This window comes from Melopsittacus undulatus, chromosome 9, assembly GCF_012275295.1.
Source record: "Melopsittacus undulatus isolate bMelUnd1 chromosome 9, bMelUnd1.mat.Z, whole genome shotgun sequence".
NCBI classification, from domain to species: Eukaryota; Metazoa; Chordata; class Aves; order Psittaciformes; family Psittaculidae; genus Melopsittacus; species Melopsittacus undulatus.
This window is the reverse complement of record NC_047535.1, coordinates 34771315-34788001: the sequence shown is the minus strand read 5'-3', so window position 1 is coordinate 34788001 and position 16687 is coordinate 34771315.

The following is a 16687-nucleotide window of genomic DNA, read 5'->3' as shown; positions in this document are numbered from 1 at the left end:
TTGCTTCCAAAAGTTATTCAAGCCCTGTGGAGCCACATATATTTGCTTATTAACTATGTGACTGCAATAGCAAAGCCTCCTTCCTCTCTCCCAAGCTCAGATGCGGTATGTAAAATGGCAGTGCCTTTTATAGCCCTGTGCCCACAAAGACTCGGCTGCAGAAGTCATTTCCTATTTACATCAGGGAAAAAGCACAGTTCAGCAGAGATTGCTGTGGCTCCAGCCAGCAAGGTGCTCTCTGCAGGTGTGGATGTGTGATTCACCCCCCAGTCAGCAGCCCAGGGCCTGGCTCCAGACAGCATCCTCTGCCCACAGGTTATCTGCATCCTCCGGCTCCTGGTACTTCCTCAGGCCTAGGCAATTCCAAGCACACCCAAATAAAGTCCCAAATCAATCCTGTCTGGCCTCACCCTCTTTCTCAGCAGAGGGTTTGGATCATTTCCATGTCTCTTTTTCTCTTCCTCCCAGAGGAAGTCCTCCTTAAAAGCAGCTCCCTTTGAAGACCTGAGCCAGAAGGTCGGACATTGCCTGCTGCCCCACTCTCCTAATCTATTCTGATTAGAGTAACAACCCTCCACATCCCTCCTACACCAGAGACAGGCTTTCCTCTTCCCCCCTAAACAGCATCCCCTTCTAGGCACTAGCCCTGTTGCCAGCTCCTGCCCTCATTAACCCTTTCTCAACATCTACACTGTTGGTGCTCTTGGTTGCACAGCTCAGACATTGGGAGCCGCAGGCAAGCTCTGCTTGGGGGACATCCAGGGGCATCTGGGCCTGTTCCCACTGATAACTGCATTGAGGCAGCAGGGAACTAGGCTCTGCACATAGTAACAAAACATCCCACGGCATAAACAGCTGTCTGGAACCCGTCAATTTTGGCTACTCTTTCAAAAATCATCGGAAATACTAAAATACCCTGATTTTTGCTAGCCATCCCTTGGGAACAGCGGTATTGTTCCCAGCCAGCAATGAGGAGCTGTCAGGATGCCCAGAGCATGACATGACTGGCTCCACACCCCCAACAACCCCAGTTTCACTGGAAATCACAGTGCTGGGCTGGACAGTCTGATGCTGTGGCCATCCAGATATCCACCCTCTGGGTGCTAATGCACAGCACAAAGCACTTCCTGAAGACAGGTTTTGAAAGATTAATTTTATCACTCTCAGCTAACCAAACCCAGGACTCACTTCAGATAATCTTCACAGCTAGGTACAGGGGAAATATCAGCCAGGAAACCTCAGGAACAGCCCACCTTAGCAGAGATTGCTCCATTAATCATTTTGGCTGCAACTCAGCATCACCAAAATTAGAGAGGTTTAAGGTTAGCTTTCAATATGAGAAGCCGTGTCACATTGTGACTAGATACTGTGCTGAAATTCAGCTGCCGGAATTATGGAGGTGGAAGACCTTTATTTAGCCCATCTTCCATCATGAAACCTCCTCCAGATTTCCAGCGAAACCCCTCTGAGAGTGTCAGAGTGCTGAGTAACAGGACCAGTTCAGCTGACTGCCATGACCTCCTCCAAGGCTTGTGTATTTTGGATAACAGACTATTCACCAGAAAGTAACTTCCTCAGAAAGGCAGTGGGAGCTCTTTAGTTTGATTATGGACTTCTTAAACACAATTAATCCTGTTTGCAAAGAAAACTCTGAAACCTCCTTTCACCATTGAACAATCTTGAGGCACATCAGCACTCACTTTGACAGTGCTCTTGCCTCTCCTACGGTCAGCCCTGGCTGTCACTTTACTATTCACTTAGCAACGTTTATGAGCATGAGTTTGTGCAGTGCTGGGGTCACCACACCCACCACCAAATCACACATCCACACAGCCAACTTTCCAGACAAAAAAGCAACGCTACTCTTTTGGCATCTCATTCCCACGACTCAAACGTTACCGATGTGGGGTGGAAATTCCCTGGCAGGAGCTTCTATTTCCATTCTGTGTGCTCTTGAGAAAAGTGGTGAAGAAAGCTGCAGGAGATGAGCTGTGGCGTGCTTGAACTGCAGCCTCACCCAGGAGTTACTTGAACTCTTCAAACGTTACCCCAACATGTGTTAAAGTTGGGGCAAGGATGGGGACTGCTTCGAGATGGCTGCTGCTGATTAACTGATGGTAGTGGTGTTCTCCAAATCGCCTGAATGATGATGTCCTTCAAGGTAGGAGAAGACACTGTGCAGTTTGTGAAGAGGTGGGTGCAACATGCATGCCTTCCATCCACACACATCAATGCAGAGCAGTGCTCAGCTCACACAGTGGAAGCGATAGCCTCATCCTTGGTCAGGAGAGCAAGCAAACACACGGCACTCCCAAGTCAGGAATCAGCTCCTGCTTCTGACTCCAGCTCCAGCTGAAAACAAGATGCAAGCAGCCAAAGGAAAGCCTGACCTCCATCCCACCACAGGACAACCAACCATTTGTGGCACTTTTCTTGCTGGCTCAAGAGGCACCTTTTGCTCATGTACAACTTTCCCAGTGCACTGTGTCCTGCCACAGAGCTGTAGCAATGCCAACAGGGCTGTCCGGATCAGACAAGGCAGGAGCACAGCCACATAACCCATGGGACACTCATGATCCACCATCCCTTGCCACCACTGACCTATCTTGCTTCTTTCCAATTGCAAGGCACTGAACCCCCCCCAAGCCTGATAGCAGCCACGTACAGAGGGCAGCTGAGGAGGAGAACAATGACTCAGAGCAGAGAAGACTCCCAGGTCAGCCGGGCCGCGGGGGAAACGCCAGCACCCATGTCCCACGGGGGAAGTGAGATGGGGAAGCAGAGCAAGCTGGCACAGGAGGAGGACAGCAGCGGGTCAGATGGGCACACAGAGGCGTTTCTGACCTTGCTTTCACATTTAGAAATGACTGCTTGTTCTTGCATCTCTCATGAGGACATATGATGTGGGTGGGTGGATATATACTTATGTCTGTCCCCCCTCCCGCAGTGTTCAGAATATAAGGGTTTTCTTTTCTTGCTGGTGCCACCCCTCAATTGGCATATTTTACCTCTATGGACAGTTCCTGTATCACATTCTGCCAACAAAGTGCTCTGGGACTTTTTAGTATGAAAAGCACCATGAAAGTTTAAAACTATCTCTCAGTGCTATTAGAATCACCCAGAAACACTGTAATCCCTTCAGTTCTGGAGGCTCAGCATGATGCAGGATTTAATCTTTACCTGTCATTAGCCAAGTACATTCTTGTACTCCACCGAGATGTCTTAGCAACTGCCCTAATGGGAATACAATGCCACAATTTCTGCTGTTAGGCTGGTGACTGATTGATTTTCACTGCCTGGATAAAGAGAAGGCAAGAAGTGAAACAGTGAAGTGAAACCAGGAGTTATGCTGAAAACCCAGCTTCATTAGAACTGCACTACCCACCATTTATTACAGGATCTGATTTGTGCAGCCTGGATGGCAGTGCCTCATCACTTAAATGTCAGATTATGGCCCACGACACCCAGACAACCACTGCAGCACAAACCCTGTGCTGTTCCCTGCTTCCCTTCCCCAAGGCAAAGAATTAGGAACAGTGAAAATAAAATCATGGGACTCAAATAAGAAGAATTAAAAATAAAGAAATCACAAGACCGGTGGTTTGCATGGGGCAGAGCAGGGAGGTGCCCACAGCCAGAGCACCACGCGCGGCACAGCGCAGCCCTTTGCCGTGCAGGGACCACCACTTGGGCTCTTCCTGCCTTGGAATGCCATGCAGGACCTTTCCAGCTGAGATTTCTCCCTCCTTTCTATCTTTTCCCTGCTCCTCAAGCCTGTACCTGAAAAGAGGACACAGAGGAGCTGATTTATCAAATTTGATCTTTTTTCCCCCTATAAGGAAATATCCTTTTTTTCCCCATGAAATTTTCAAACCCTGTACATTTTGTGGGTGAGAGCTCCTCTGTATGCCTCCAGCTACAGAGGGACGTTGACTTCCCACCTGCCACTCTGGGACTGATGCAAGCAGGATAGCAAGCAAGCTGACTCCCATTTCCCAGGAGACGGTTCAGCCAGATTTAGGAAAAACTGAGCAGTCTCCTGTGCCAGGACCCATCGCAGATGCTGGTGGCAAGGCAAGGATCTAGCTCAAGCACTTGAAGACTGTGCTACGGCTTGTTGCCAGACGATGCAGCAGAAGAGTCCGTGATCAGCAGCATGTACAGGCGCTGGGCTCAGTGCTCCAGGGGACCCCCAGCCATTCAGGCTCTGCACCTAAACATGTAAGCTGGGATCCTTTCGCTCTGGTCTGCATGGGGAAGAGAAGCATTTGACCCTGCCTACAGAAGTCCTATTATTCATTGATGACTACACAGGGACCTCACAGGTAGCATTACTCCCACCCCATGGACACCAGAAGACAAGTTTGGCCAGATGTATTGTCCTCTTCCCTGCTGTGGCTGGAGTGAGGGAAAATCCCAGAACAGGAAGGGATGAGGTGACACCTTGTGCCCAAACATACTTCATCAGGAGGCAGATGTCTGTGGTCTCTTCTCCATGGTGTGGCCCAAGTGCATGTCACATATGCTGGCACACATGCACAGCAATATGGCTCCTGTGTGTACCTAGAGCAGGACAGATGCCATGCAGTAGGATTTCTGCATTAGGAAAGATAACGTGCCAGCCTCCAGAAGATGGATATAATTTTTGTTACTTCAAGCTCAGGGTTTCATGGTGAGACAAGCACCATGTGTGCCCTCTTGCTTGGGATGCACGTGGAGATCTGCTCCATCTTCCTCCCTCCCTTACCCCTTATAAATCAGTCCTGAAAGCCATTTTCAAAAACCTCAGGCTAAGGCTACTGAACATTCCTTGGCTCCATCACAGTGGAGTTCATCACTGGTAAATTATTTTGCTAAATCCATTAAGCATTCAGCAAGAACAGCACAAGAACCCCAATATACACCGTGATTGTGGCACAGGGCAACCAGCACATTCCCTGAGCACCTCTGCATTTGGGGTGTCAGAACTGTTAGCTAATATTGGCAAATCAAACCTTGCAATAACCCAGATCGTCTGACTCCTGGTCTTGTGCCTTGATCACAAGATGATCTTTCCCTCTGCAAGAGCACTGAGAGTGAGGGATGAAACATCACTTCTGTTACCCAACACCTCCCCCATGGACGTGTTCCACTTAAACCTTGGTATACATAGAGGAGAGCCAAGAAACCAATGTATTAACAAAAGCACTTCCAGGGCAGCCTTGTGTGGGGCTCTTCTATAAGCTCTGATCAAAAGCTTTGAGCTGCCAAGGTTTTTACTCCCATGTTGGTAGTCCCTGGTTCTTACAGCACAGAGGTAGGACTGAGGTGAACCTCAAGCAGGCAAGCCTGTACCATCAGCAATACCAGATTTGGCCAGTGAAGTCTTGTTTGTTAGGGGAAAAAAACCCAAGATGACACCCTGGAAACTAAGCACAACTTTGTGTTCTCTCTTGTTCTTCTTATGAGGCCAGTGAAGCCACTGCATTCTTGAAAAAGTACAAATGCAATGCCCCTGATACATTTACATGGAAACTGGCTCCAGCCTACAGTAAGAATCCAGCAAGTTTTGCTCAATGGAACATCTTTATAAACTGAAAACCCCATGGATTCATCTGGTCAGGATATCCCGTGTTTCCTGACCATGACCCAAAACCCACTCGGAGCCTTTCCACTGGCTGCAGAGACATTTGGATCAGACCGGCTTCTTTGCAAACTGCAGCAGACCAGCCAGGCCCAGGTCCTGAGGAGTATTAACACTTAACATGGATCAAACTAGGCAAGAACTAGGTGCCTGTGCAGCCAGGGAGCTGAGCTCTCCTTCCACTGCTGACACTGCCACCCTGCCTGCACAGGGGAGCGAGCTCTGCTCTGCATGGACCAGAGATGCTCATGCTCTCCAGGTATCACAGACAGGAGTGCTCCTTGCTTGCCTTTAGTTTCTGAAATGTCCCAACATAAAATAAGGATCTATAAATGCAGAAGCAAAGCCAAAGTATGTGTTGTTGCTACTGACACTCTGGGTCGGGTGTTTGCTTTGCCTGTATTTACATGCTTTGGGGAGTCATTCTCTGTCTTGCAGAACTGCTTTCATGCAGTATTAATATTTCTTGAGCATCCTGGAGGTCACTCCACTCTCTCTCATTAGTCAAGTGACTTTTTCTCCCTGTAATCAGTAGTGACCCTCTTTAGGACTAGCTAATTTGAAAAAACCCATATTAATTTATTGATTCAATTTTTACGGATCTAAACTGAACTATGTTTCCTTAGGACACAGACAACATAGCTTTTCATTACCCTACTCACTCTCCCTTGGCTTGACCCATTTCCTTTCCTTTTCCCCCCTCTTGCCAATTGAATCAAATCCTGTAACTAACCTTTAAGGGTTCCTTAGTCTTTATTTTGTTCCTATTAACCTTCTGTTTCTCTGGATAATTCTGCAGCCAAGAGTAGGTGTGACTCCCACGTTACAAGTCTAGCTGTGCTGTTGACTCATGTGCTGTGCTCGCAAAGCCAGCTCCTTTAATGGGAAGGCTTATGCAATGTAGCAAGGTCTCCCAGAGCATATGCTCTTACTCGAGTTGTGAGATTTCTGCTTGTTCTCTCTGCTAAATGAGACTGAAAACGCTGGTGGGCCGCACAGAAGGTGCACGCTATTTCATGAGCCCTTACTATGCCCTGACTACACACACGAGTCCCTGGGCCCCCGCACAGCCCATATGAAAGGTGCTTTGGGCAGATTCCCATCCTTCCCTAGACCCAAAAATCAAATATCTGCAAAAAGATGCTTCTTGGCTCTGGATCTTGGCGATGCAGCAGAGAAGCGAGTGCCGCTGGAGCGGGCAGGCTGGCTGCAGGCTGCCTGCCCCCCAGGATCAGGGAATTACCCAGCCAGGAGCCTGGCTTTTTAGAGGCCATTTTACGGTACCCAGAGATTATATAAAGTGAACTTAACAGACGGTCAGGTTTGGCCTGTCATGTTGGGAGGGCTCTCACACAGGGTTTTTTTTAGGAGGGAAACTAGCAAGACATGTGGTGAAAAACACCCTATAGCTTCTAAGTAATGTCTTTGAGATCTAGCCATCTGTTACCGTGAACTTCAAGTGAGAAGCAGCCACCATTTTGGAGGCAGCCGCTTAAAAAAAAAAGCGAGAGGATTTAGCCCTTGATTCCTTGGACCGAAATCTGCTTCCCTGCCTGTCTGAAAGGCCAATACACAAACTACAGACCTCTATGGGTAAGACTGCACTTCCCCAGTGCAAGGCTGAGGAAAAGCTATACAAATACGAACCCTCCCATCCCCTGAGTAAGCCAGGGTGGATGCAGAGAGCACTGACCCCCCCCTCCGAGTGGGACTGTGATACCCCAGCAGGCAGGAGACACGGGGATCCCCGGCAGGCAGCCGGGAGCAAGCAAGCCAGAGCTGTGCAGGTCAGAGCAGCCTCTGCTATTTCCTGCGAGGCTCGCTGCCACCCAGCCCATAGAGTCACAAGATTCATGAAGTACATAAATAAAACCTCCTGAAGAGCCCCGCTACCGAAAGGGGGAAAAGCCACCTCCTTCCGCAGAAGCGATGTGCTGCCCGCTCCATTTCTAATCCAGGTTTTCCCATGCTTTGGAAAAGCCGGGTCTGAGGCAGAGCCTTTGCGAGGCGGCTCTGCGTCACGGCGGCCCTTCGCTGGGAAGCCGGCTGGAACGTTAACCTGGGGCTCGCTGCAGTGCTCCTGGTGGCACCTTTCCCAAAAGGAGATTAAACCTAGCAGCTGCTGATATGGAAACCAACTGTTTGAACTGCAGTGCACTTACATATGCTAATAGTGCGAAGCCACCGGCTCCTGCAAACGTGATGCAGGAAATGACTAAACATTTAGTGCTTGTTATTTAGCAGTATTCCTGGAGACACGTAGGTGGTGTGGACAGCATGGTATGTGCATTAAAGTGCAATTTAGGTCAATGATTCTTTGAAAGGACCATTCTTTTTTTCTCTTCCCCCTCCCTCCTTCTCCCTTCAGGGGCATTTGCTATTCAAAGATTAACTTTTCCAGCTATCTTTCCCAACCAGTTCCCAGGAGCTCCAAATAAAATTATAACAGGGGAAAAGCCTGTAGGAATTACCCTGTTTTAATATTGAAATGTCTCCGCAAACTTTTTCTTCATTTTATCTATTTTTAATGCTTGGAAAAAGAATTTAAAAGAAGCTGCACAGGGAAGAGTGCATGTTTAGACAAAAGCAGTAACATTTAATGAGGTGTGTGAGTCTAACTTTCTAACAGGTGAACTGACAACCCAAAATGAAAGCCAGCCCCGGAAAGATCAGCCAAATACGGGCTGTGGGAAGGCGTCAGCATGGCTTCAGCTTACGCTGCAGCATGCCGGGCTGGGATCCTCCTTTTCCATGGGCCCTCCAGTGCCTGGTGCTTCATGAAGCATCTTGGAGAATGTGAGGCAGTGCCTCCAGCACTGCCCTGGCACCTGGGGGACCTCATCCGGAAACACAAAGCTGCTCAGAAAGCAAAAGCACACTGCATCAATCTATCATTATATCATCTATCGTATATGCACTGTTGTAAGGAAAACTAGTAGATCCAGCCTACCCAAGCGGAGCTGAAGGCTCCTTACCCTCCTGGGAGACACATAGATCCAGGGGATATAAAGCTGCTGCAGATAAGTGTTGTTTCTCTGAGCAGGGGAGTATGTGCTGTGGGAGCAGATCCACAAATCCCTCAGGCTTCTCCCCAGCACTGGGGGACTCTGCTATTATTTTCAGTGGGAGTCAGAAATCCCAAACTGGAATTGGTGGCAAGTGTCCAGTGGGGCTGGAGGAAGGCAGCTGGGTTTGCCAGGAGAACAGGCCTCTAAAGCAGGTGCCAAGAAAGAAAAGGTCTCTGCTGATATTAATGATGATCCAGTTTCCTGCCAGAGCACCAGCAGTGAGGAATCCACAAGACCCTCTTCAAGCAGGAACAGGACCAGGCAGAATGCTGGTGTTCTCAGGCCACCTACTTTTTCCCACCCAAGGACCAGCTAAACAAAAATCCCAAGAAAAGCTCATTTGTATCTATTTAATCAGCAGCACTGCTTTCAAATCTCTTCCTCACCCTTGCTCAAGAAAGCCCTGGTGTCCCTTCACAGTATCTCTGATATCCAGGGGACTGCAAAGCATTTTAGGGGAACTGCTACAGGAGTTGAGTTTAAGTAAAAGTTAATTAAACAGGTGTTAAATGAAATACAGCCAGGGACAGCAGGAGGAAACAATGGCTACACCACTTGCCAAGCCTCACCCATGTGTTTGAGTATGAAAGCTGGTTTTGAAGAGGGTGAGCACACTGCCAGGATGCCCATGTTATTCCAATGTCCTTCCATGAGCTTCCAGGGTCCCAAAGTTGCTAAGTGGGCACAGGACAGGAGGGAGCTCAGGGGATCTGATCATCTTCTCCCCAAGACATCACCTCCGGCAGCCTCTTGCCCCAGGCACGAACCCGTCCCCTCCTGACCCAGCAGATCCCAACACCAGTTGAGTCATCCTGACATTTAACGGTGCAGACCAGCTGGCTATGGCTAATTGTTGTTGAACCACAGGAGGGACCTCAACAAAACTGAAGTCCAAGTACTTTTTAAAGTTCTTACTTTCTGTTCCAAGTCATTTCTTCAAGTGCTACATGCATGCACACAATATAAAGATAAAGCTGCAGATGACTCCAAGATGCTATTAATGGTGACCAGGCAGCACTTGTCTATCAGATAACGCTGAGAAGAAGTTTTCAAATCATTGGGAAATCTGAGATGAACTTGAGATGTGTCTCTGGAGGCTTACCTCAGCTGGGATACATGTCTCTGGTTAGGTAGTCAGGATGGGTCAGACCAATGGTGAACGGATTGTGCTCTTGCATGAGCCACAGTTTTATTAAGACTTCCTCATGGCAATGGGCTGTGGAGATATGTCGGGTGTGAATCTCATGGGAGAGTCAAGAAGCATGAAAACCCAAAGTAAAATGCAAAAGGGCTAAAAAGAATCCCTTTGATTATGCAAAACACTACACATAACTCTCTTGGGTTTCCTCATCTCTCATATTTTCTTCCCTACTTTTCCTTGCTCCCTAGTTTTGGTTTGCTCCCTATTTGTATTGCTCGTCTGAGGTTGGGACCAGACAGTGGCACCACCAATCTCAACAGCAAGCTTTTGCTTGGCCAATTCTCCAGCATTAGCTGCTTTTCAAGCCCATTTGTTCTTCAGTATAAAGCCTTTTTATTTTTATTTTCCTAAGGGAATTGATATGGCAATGCTTTCAGGATTGCTGCCAGGGAAAGAGCGTCCCTATTGCTCCTTCATTACCATGACAGCTATTGGGACCTTTGCTGAGTGTCTCAGTATCTTGGCTGCAGTTCCAGAGGCTGAACAATCTTTCCAAATGCAGGGAATTCCCTTCAGATAAAGGGAGAGGGACAGTGACAGGAAAGCTTTGACTGCTACTCCTCAAATGTATTTCTTCATGCTCTCCCAGGCAGCTGCAAACACCACTGAAGTCAGTTGGCACCTCCATACTGACTCCAGCCAGCTTTGAATCAGCCCAGGATACAAAGGTCAATTGAACTTTTGGTAGTACCAGTTTCACAAGTGCAGATGCAGAAATCACAATGCCCAGAAATCAAAATCTAGGAGACCTTCAGTTTTGCCCCTCCTAGCTCACTTAAGGGCCTTACACCATGAAAAATGTATTACTGGAGAAAAAAAGATGTGCAAATACTGAGCATCATTAAAATACAAGTACCTCATACAAATGCAGTTAGGAAAAAGAGCTCCTACATTACCACTCCTCTTAGGGAAGGGACAAGCTGTTAGTGATCACTACAGTTCCTCCTCCCTGCAGCTCTGTGGCTCAGGTTCTGGATAAGAGGAGCAGAAGTGCTCTGTCATCTGCTCCGTCACCACCCTGACCTGCTCTGAATCATTGCTCAGTATCTTGCCTGTCAGTGCCATATACTTTGTACTCCAGACACTGTCTCTGGAGCATTTATTACTCAGAGACCTAATTGCTTAGTGCTCCCTCAGTCAGACACAAATGCAAGACATCAGAAGACATCTAAGAATTCAGCTTCTTTGAAACTCCAAGCTATGAAGACAGAGAATGCCTTTTCCCAGGAAAACCATAGCTATGCTACTTAATGTTTGCCATAAACCCATCACATTCTTATTGTAAACAAGGATGACTTTGCGTCAACAATGATGTCTCCTTTTGTAATGCATCAGCTAAAGGCTGAGTTTGGGTTTGTGACTAGAGAAGGTGTGGTGTGGAGCTCGTGCACTTCCCAGTAACTACGTTTGACCACATTAGTAAGCAGCACGCATCCTGCGTTTCCCATACACTGCTCAACGTTTCACACGCAGATCTTTGCTTTCATCTAAAAACATAACATGGGTGGGATTTGTTTACACTGGGTGGAAGTATGTATTAAAGCCAAGCCGGCAACCACAAGTGTTAGAAACTGGCAGAAAGGGCAACAGCTGTTAGGATGCAAAAGTACATATTTGCTCCAAGACTCTGGCTAGAAAACCATCAGAGAAATCCAGACTGATTCATGCTCTGCACCCTCACCAGATGACTTCCGATAGAGTAATGCCAACTTTCCTGTAGAAGCCTGAACCCTGATGGCATGCTGGCTCCCTGCTGGGCAGCTGATGCATGCAGGGCAGTTCCTGAGACCACAGTGCTGGGACCATGCAAGTTCTTCCTTTGCAAATCAAATGTGTACTGCTGTGCTGCTTTGAAGAGAAATTTCCTTTAGATAAATTTCTCTTTAATCAAAGCACAGCACTTAAGTAAGAGATTAAACTTATGGTTTAACTACCACATCAACAGTTGAATCACAACAGTTGAGCAAGAAACCAGTGCCAGACAGTCCTTGTTCCCAAGGGTGCCTGGGGAGCCCCAGGGAACCAGGTGAAACCAAGCAGGAACACTCAAGGCTCCAACACCTGCACTGTCAAATCCACCCAGTGACAGTCCCATGGCAGGGCCAGGAGAGGAATTCCTTCCATAACTGTATTTGCAAGTGGGAGAAAAATGCTCCAAGCCTCATCCCTCTCACCTGGCGCAGAACAAACCTCTAAAATGAGACAAAAGGGAAGCAGAAGTCACTCTTCAAGTCCTGAAGACTTGGAAATGTGGTCTGAAGTTTGAGCTCATCAGGAGACTCCACAAGTTAACTTACAACCTTTAAGCATGCTCCTTCCCTCAGTAAGAGCTTCCAATTCATCTTTCAGAGGATTAGGAAAAGATGGAGAAACACTTCTGCAGGGTTTCTCTGAGCATCCAATTCAGGTTTCTATGCTTTGTATGTGATATTAAATGAACATAATACACTGCCTGAAGAAGCTTTCCACTGTCATCTAGCCTGGTTTTGGCTGGGATAGAGTTAATGTTCTTCCTAGTAGCTAGTACAGTACTGTGTTTGGGATTTACGGGGATGATAATGTTGATAACACACTGATGCTTTAGTTGTTGCTAAGCAGTGGTTGCATTAAGTCAAAGCCTTTTCTGCTCCTCATCCCACCCCACCAATAAGGAGGCCGAGGGGGTGCACAAGAAGCCAGGAGGGGACACAGCCAGGACAGCTGACCTCAACTGACACGAGGGATATTCCATGCCCTATGACATAATGGTCAGCATATAAAATGGGGAAAAAACTGGCTGGGGATTGGGTGGGCATCAGTCAACAGTGGTGAGCATACATTATGCATCACTTGTTTTGTATATTCCAATTCTTTATTATTATCTTCACCTCCCCCTTCCCTTTCTGTCCTATTTAGTTGTCTTTATATCAACCCACAAATTTCCCTTTTATTTATTTTCCCACTTCTCTCCCCCATTCCACTGGCATGGGGGCAGTGAGCAAGGGGCTGCATGGGGTAGAGCTACCTGCTGGGTTAAACCACAATATCCCCCAAACACAGTTGCCCAAAATAAGAAAGGTAAAATCATTTTCACTAAGAAGTTAATAAATACTAAAAAGCATCACAGATTGATGAGGTGGTTCAAATTTCCCAAGATTTGCAGTTGTTATTGCCACGTCTCAAATCTCAGCAAAGGACTTCCCTCCTTACCCCTCCCAGCCATACATTCCCATATTTCATTGCTAGCAGTAATATTTTTGGGTGCTTCTCCTAATTATATCTAGCAGTATTCTCAGAATCAAGCACCAGTCCTAGATATATCAGTATCAATCAGCAGTACTCATCCACCACATCCAAATGATTTGAGTCGTGCCTGCAAGCTCAGGCAAGATGTGAATCCTCAAGTAATAATGCAAGTCAACCAGCCTTTGGGATTTTATGCAGTCCACTCACTACTGGGATAGGACAGGCTTTCCCTCTGCCAGGTGACACTACTGCAGGTCATAGCCACCATGGTCAGGCCTCAGCTCCTGGGCGGATAAGCACCTTCACAGAGGTGAATGGTGATCCAGTTACTGTAAAATGTAAAAAAATGGGCTGCTCTGTAGGAAAGAGCAGTATGCCTTCCAGAATTCATCAGAGCAAACACAAGTACTAGCCTTACAGGAATGAATGGAGACTTCTTGTGAATATCTGTTTTGAGTAAAATCTGCTCCAGGGTGATTTGTTTCATTCTGCCGGTAGCAGAACAAACTCAGGAGCTTCACACATGATCAGTAACTAACAGGAGCAGAGCGAGCAAGACCATGCTGGTGCTGGAGATGAACTTCATGCTTGTGTTACACTCCCAAGATGTCCTTGTTCCCTTGAGGCCATGAACAGAGTCTGGGGAATTGGCTGCTATTTATTTGGGTAGCATACTTTTTCCTCTTAGTTCTTATAACAAGACCTCTACTCACAGTAGTGCCTGCAAACTCACCCAGCTAGGAGCTACTGTCTGAGCACGTTGCACAACCAGACCACAGGCAGCAAAGCCATCAGCGGACAATCCCCCAAACACTTCAGCACAGACCTGAGTGGGATGGGAGAGGGCCAAACACCAATCCCATCAGTAGATTAACCACTTGGCAACTGCTCTGCCTTCCCTATCTGATGGGGTTTGCCCACACAGCTCACACAGACCTCTATGCACTGCCCACATGTGCGTGCATAACCACCTCACCCTGTGTGAGGGCTTCAGCATCAGCACTGGCAGCTGAGGTTTCTGAGTCCGGAGAGGATGCAGAGCTCCAGCTGTGTGCTTCTCCACTGTTTGAGGTGACACACTGCCAGCTCCCACAGTCAGCAGTGAGCTCCTGTACCCCGTGGCTGCCTGCACCCCCCTGGCATGATGCTGGCTAACTGCAAACAAGCAAATGTTGGCAGAAACCAAGCACTAAGGGTACCACACACACATTCCCACCTAATTATGTCCCTTTGGGTTGTGCCCTATGGAATTTGGATGAATTGCATTAAGGAGACAAATGCACAATAAAGAATGCAAGAATCTCCCTGCTTTTGTCTCCCGCCTCCTTTTCAGTCTTGCATCAGCTTTTTATTCTCTCCCCCTCCTTGCATTAACTTCAGACTCCCTCCCTTGACCTGCAATTACAGCACAGAAACCTTCCCAGCAATGCAATGATTTCTCTGGGCACTCCAGCTTGAGAAATTTACTGCCCACACTGGATTTATGCCATGTTTGTTTGTTTAATGGCCCAGTTAGGAAACTCAGAGAGTGGGATCTGCATGTGGGATACGCATAGATCAGAGCAAGACCTGGCAAAAGTGCCTTGGAGCTCTCTAGCCTAAACCCAGTGTAGATGAGGCCGTGTTGCTTCCCCACCATTCACAACAAAAAGGGGAAAATATCTCCTCCCCTTCTCTGTGAGAAATATGAGACATTTCAATAGGGCTACACATGGAGCTGAGCTGCAGACTCCCAGCCTCAGGACATGGTCAGTCATGTAACTCACTGGTTTCTCCATGGCATGCAATGGCCCTCAGCCCTCAGGAGTAAGCTTTGCCTCCTCAATTTCTCTCATTTCTGTGGAAATGTCTACAGCCTTTGTAAACTAGTCCATAGTTAATCACATGAAGCTCACAGGCTTTGCTAGTGCTGACAGTCCTGCTCCTCCACTTGTTATTCCTTCTATCAGAACAAACTGTGTTCAGATGCTGTAGGAAGCATCAAGGACATTTTTCTTAGCTTTATAGAAACAGAAGTTGTCCTGCAGGACTCTCTGGCTATTTCAGTTTCATATCACATTACATGGAGCAGCGCAACCAACACAGAAGAACACAGAATCAGGCTCACAGTGAATAAGTATGAAAATCAGATATAAAGGAGAGGATCCATCAACCCCCCTGCTCCATGTTCAGGTGATGGCCAAACAGGCACATCCAAGAAGAACTCTGTCATCTGGCCACCAGACAGCATTAAAGAAGTGACAAACCCAAGCACCAGGCTCCAAACACACTAGTACAATTTCTTCTCCCATCTCCACAGCTCATGACTTACTTTAAGGCTATTCATCAATCCCCTTCTCCAAGCTCCAAACCAAGACTTGAACTTATTAGAGGTAGTAATGCCTCTCAGGGCAGAATGCAAATTTAAAACACTTGTCCCAAATAACAGGAGGTAGTAATTAGGCTCCAGCACTTCCAAAGCAGCATCTCCCAGCTACACCCTTTCCTGCACTGCTACACAGATGTAGGACATGTACCATGACCATGCTGTTAAAATGCAGGTTACAGGAGGGTGGATTTCCTTATCTGTTTCATAAGCCAGCTCCTCTCTTTTGATTTTCCTCCTCCTTTACTCTGTCCTCCTGCCTATGAGGTTTGCTTCCTGCCCCTTTTCCTGGTGTCACTGTTTTTTTCTTTTACCTTCAGGTTATAGAATCATAGAATCATAGAATAGTTAGGGTTGGAAAGGACCTTAAGATCATCCAGTTCCAACCTCCCTGCCACAGACACTTCACAATAAACCATGCCACCTAAGGCTCTATACAACCTGGTCTTGAATACTGCCAGGGATGGAGCATTCACAACCTCCCTGGGCAACCCATTCCAGTGCCTCACCACCCTTACAGTAAAGAACTTCTTCCTTATATCCAATCTAAACTTCTCCTGTTTAAGTTTGAACCTGATACCCCTTGTCCTGTCACTACAGTCCCTAATGAAGAGTTCCTTTCCAGGATCCCTGTAGGCCCCTTTCAGATACTGGAAATCTGCTATGAGGTCTCCATGCAGCCTTCTCTTCTCCAGGCTGAACAGCCCCAACTTTCTCAGCCTGTCTTCATATGGGAGGTGCTCCAGTCCCCTGATCATCCTCGTGGCCTCCTCTGGACTTGTTCCAACAGTTCCATGTCCTTTTTATGCTGAGGACACCAGAACTGCTCACAGTACTCCAAGTGAGGTGTCACAAGAGCAGAGTAGAGGGGCAGGATCACCTCCTTTGACCTGCTGGTCATGCTTCTTTTGATGCAGCCCAGGATACAGTTGCTTTCTAGGCTGTGAGTGCACACTGCTGGCTCATGTTCATTTTCTCATCAACCAACACCCCCAAGTCCTTCTCTGCAGGGCTGCTCTGAATCTCTTCTCTGCCCAACCTGTAGCTGTGCCTGGAATTGCTCCGACCCAGGTGTAGGACCTTGCACTTGTCATGGTTAAACTTCATGAGGCTGGCATCAGCCCACCTCACAAGTGTGTCAAGGTCCCTCTGGATAGCATTCCTCCCCTCCAGCTTCTTTATATAGTTCTCTCTCTTTCTCTTAG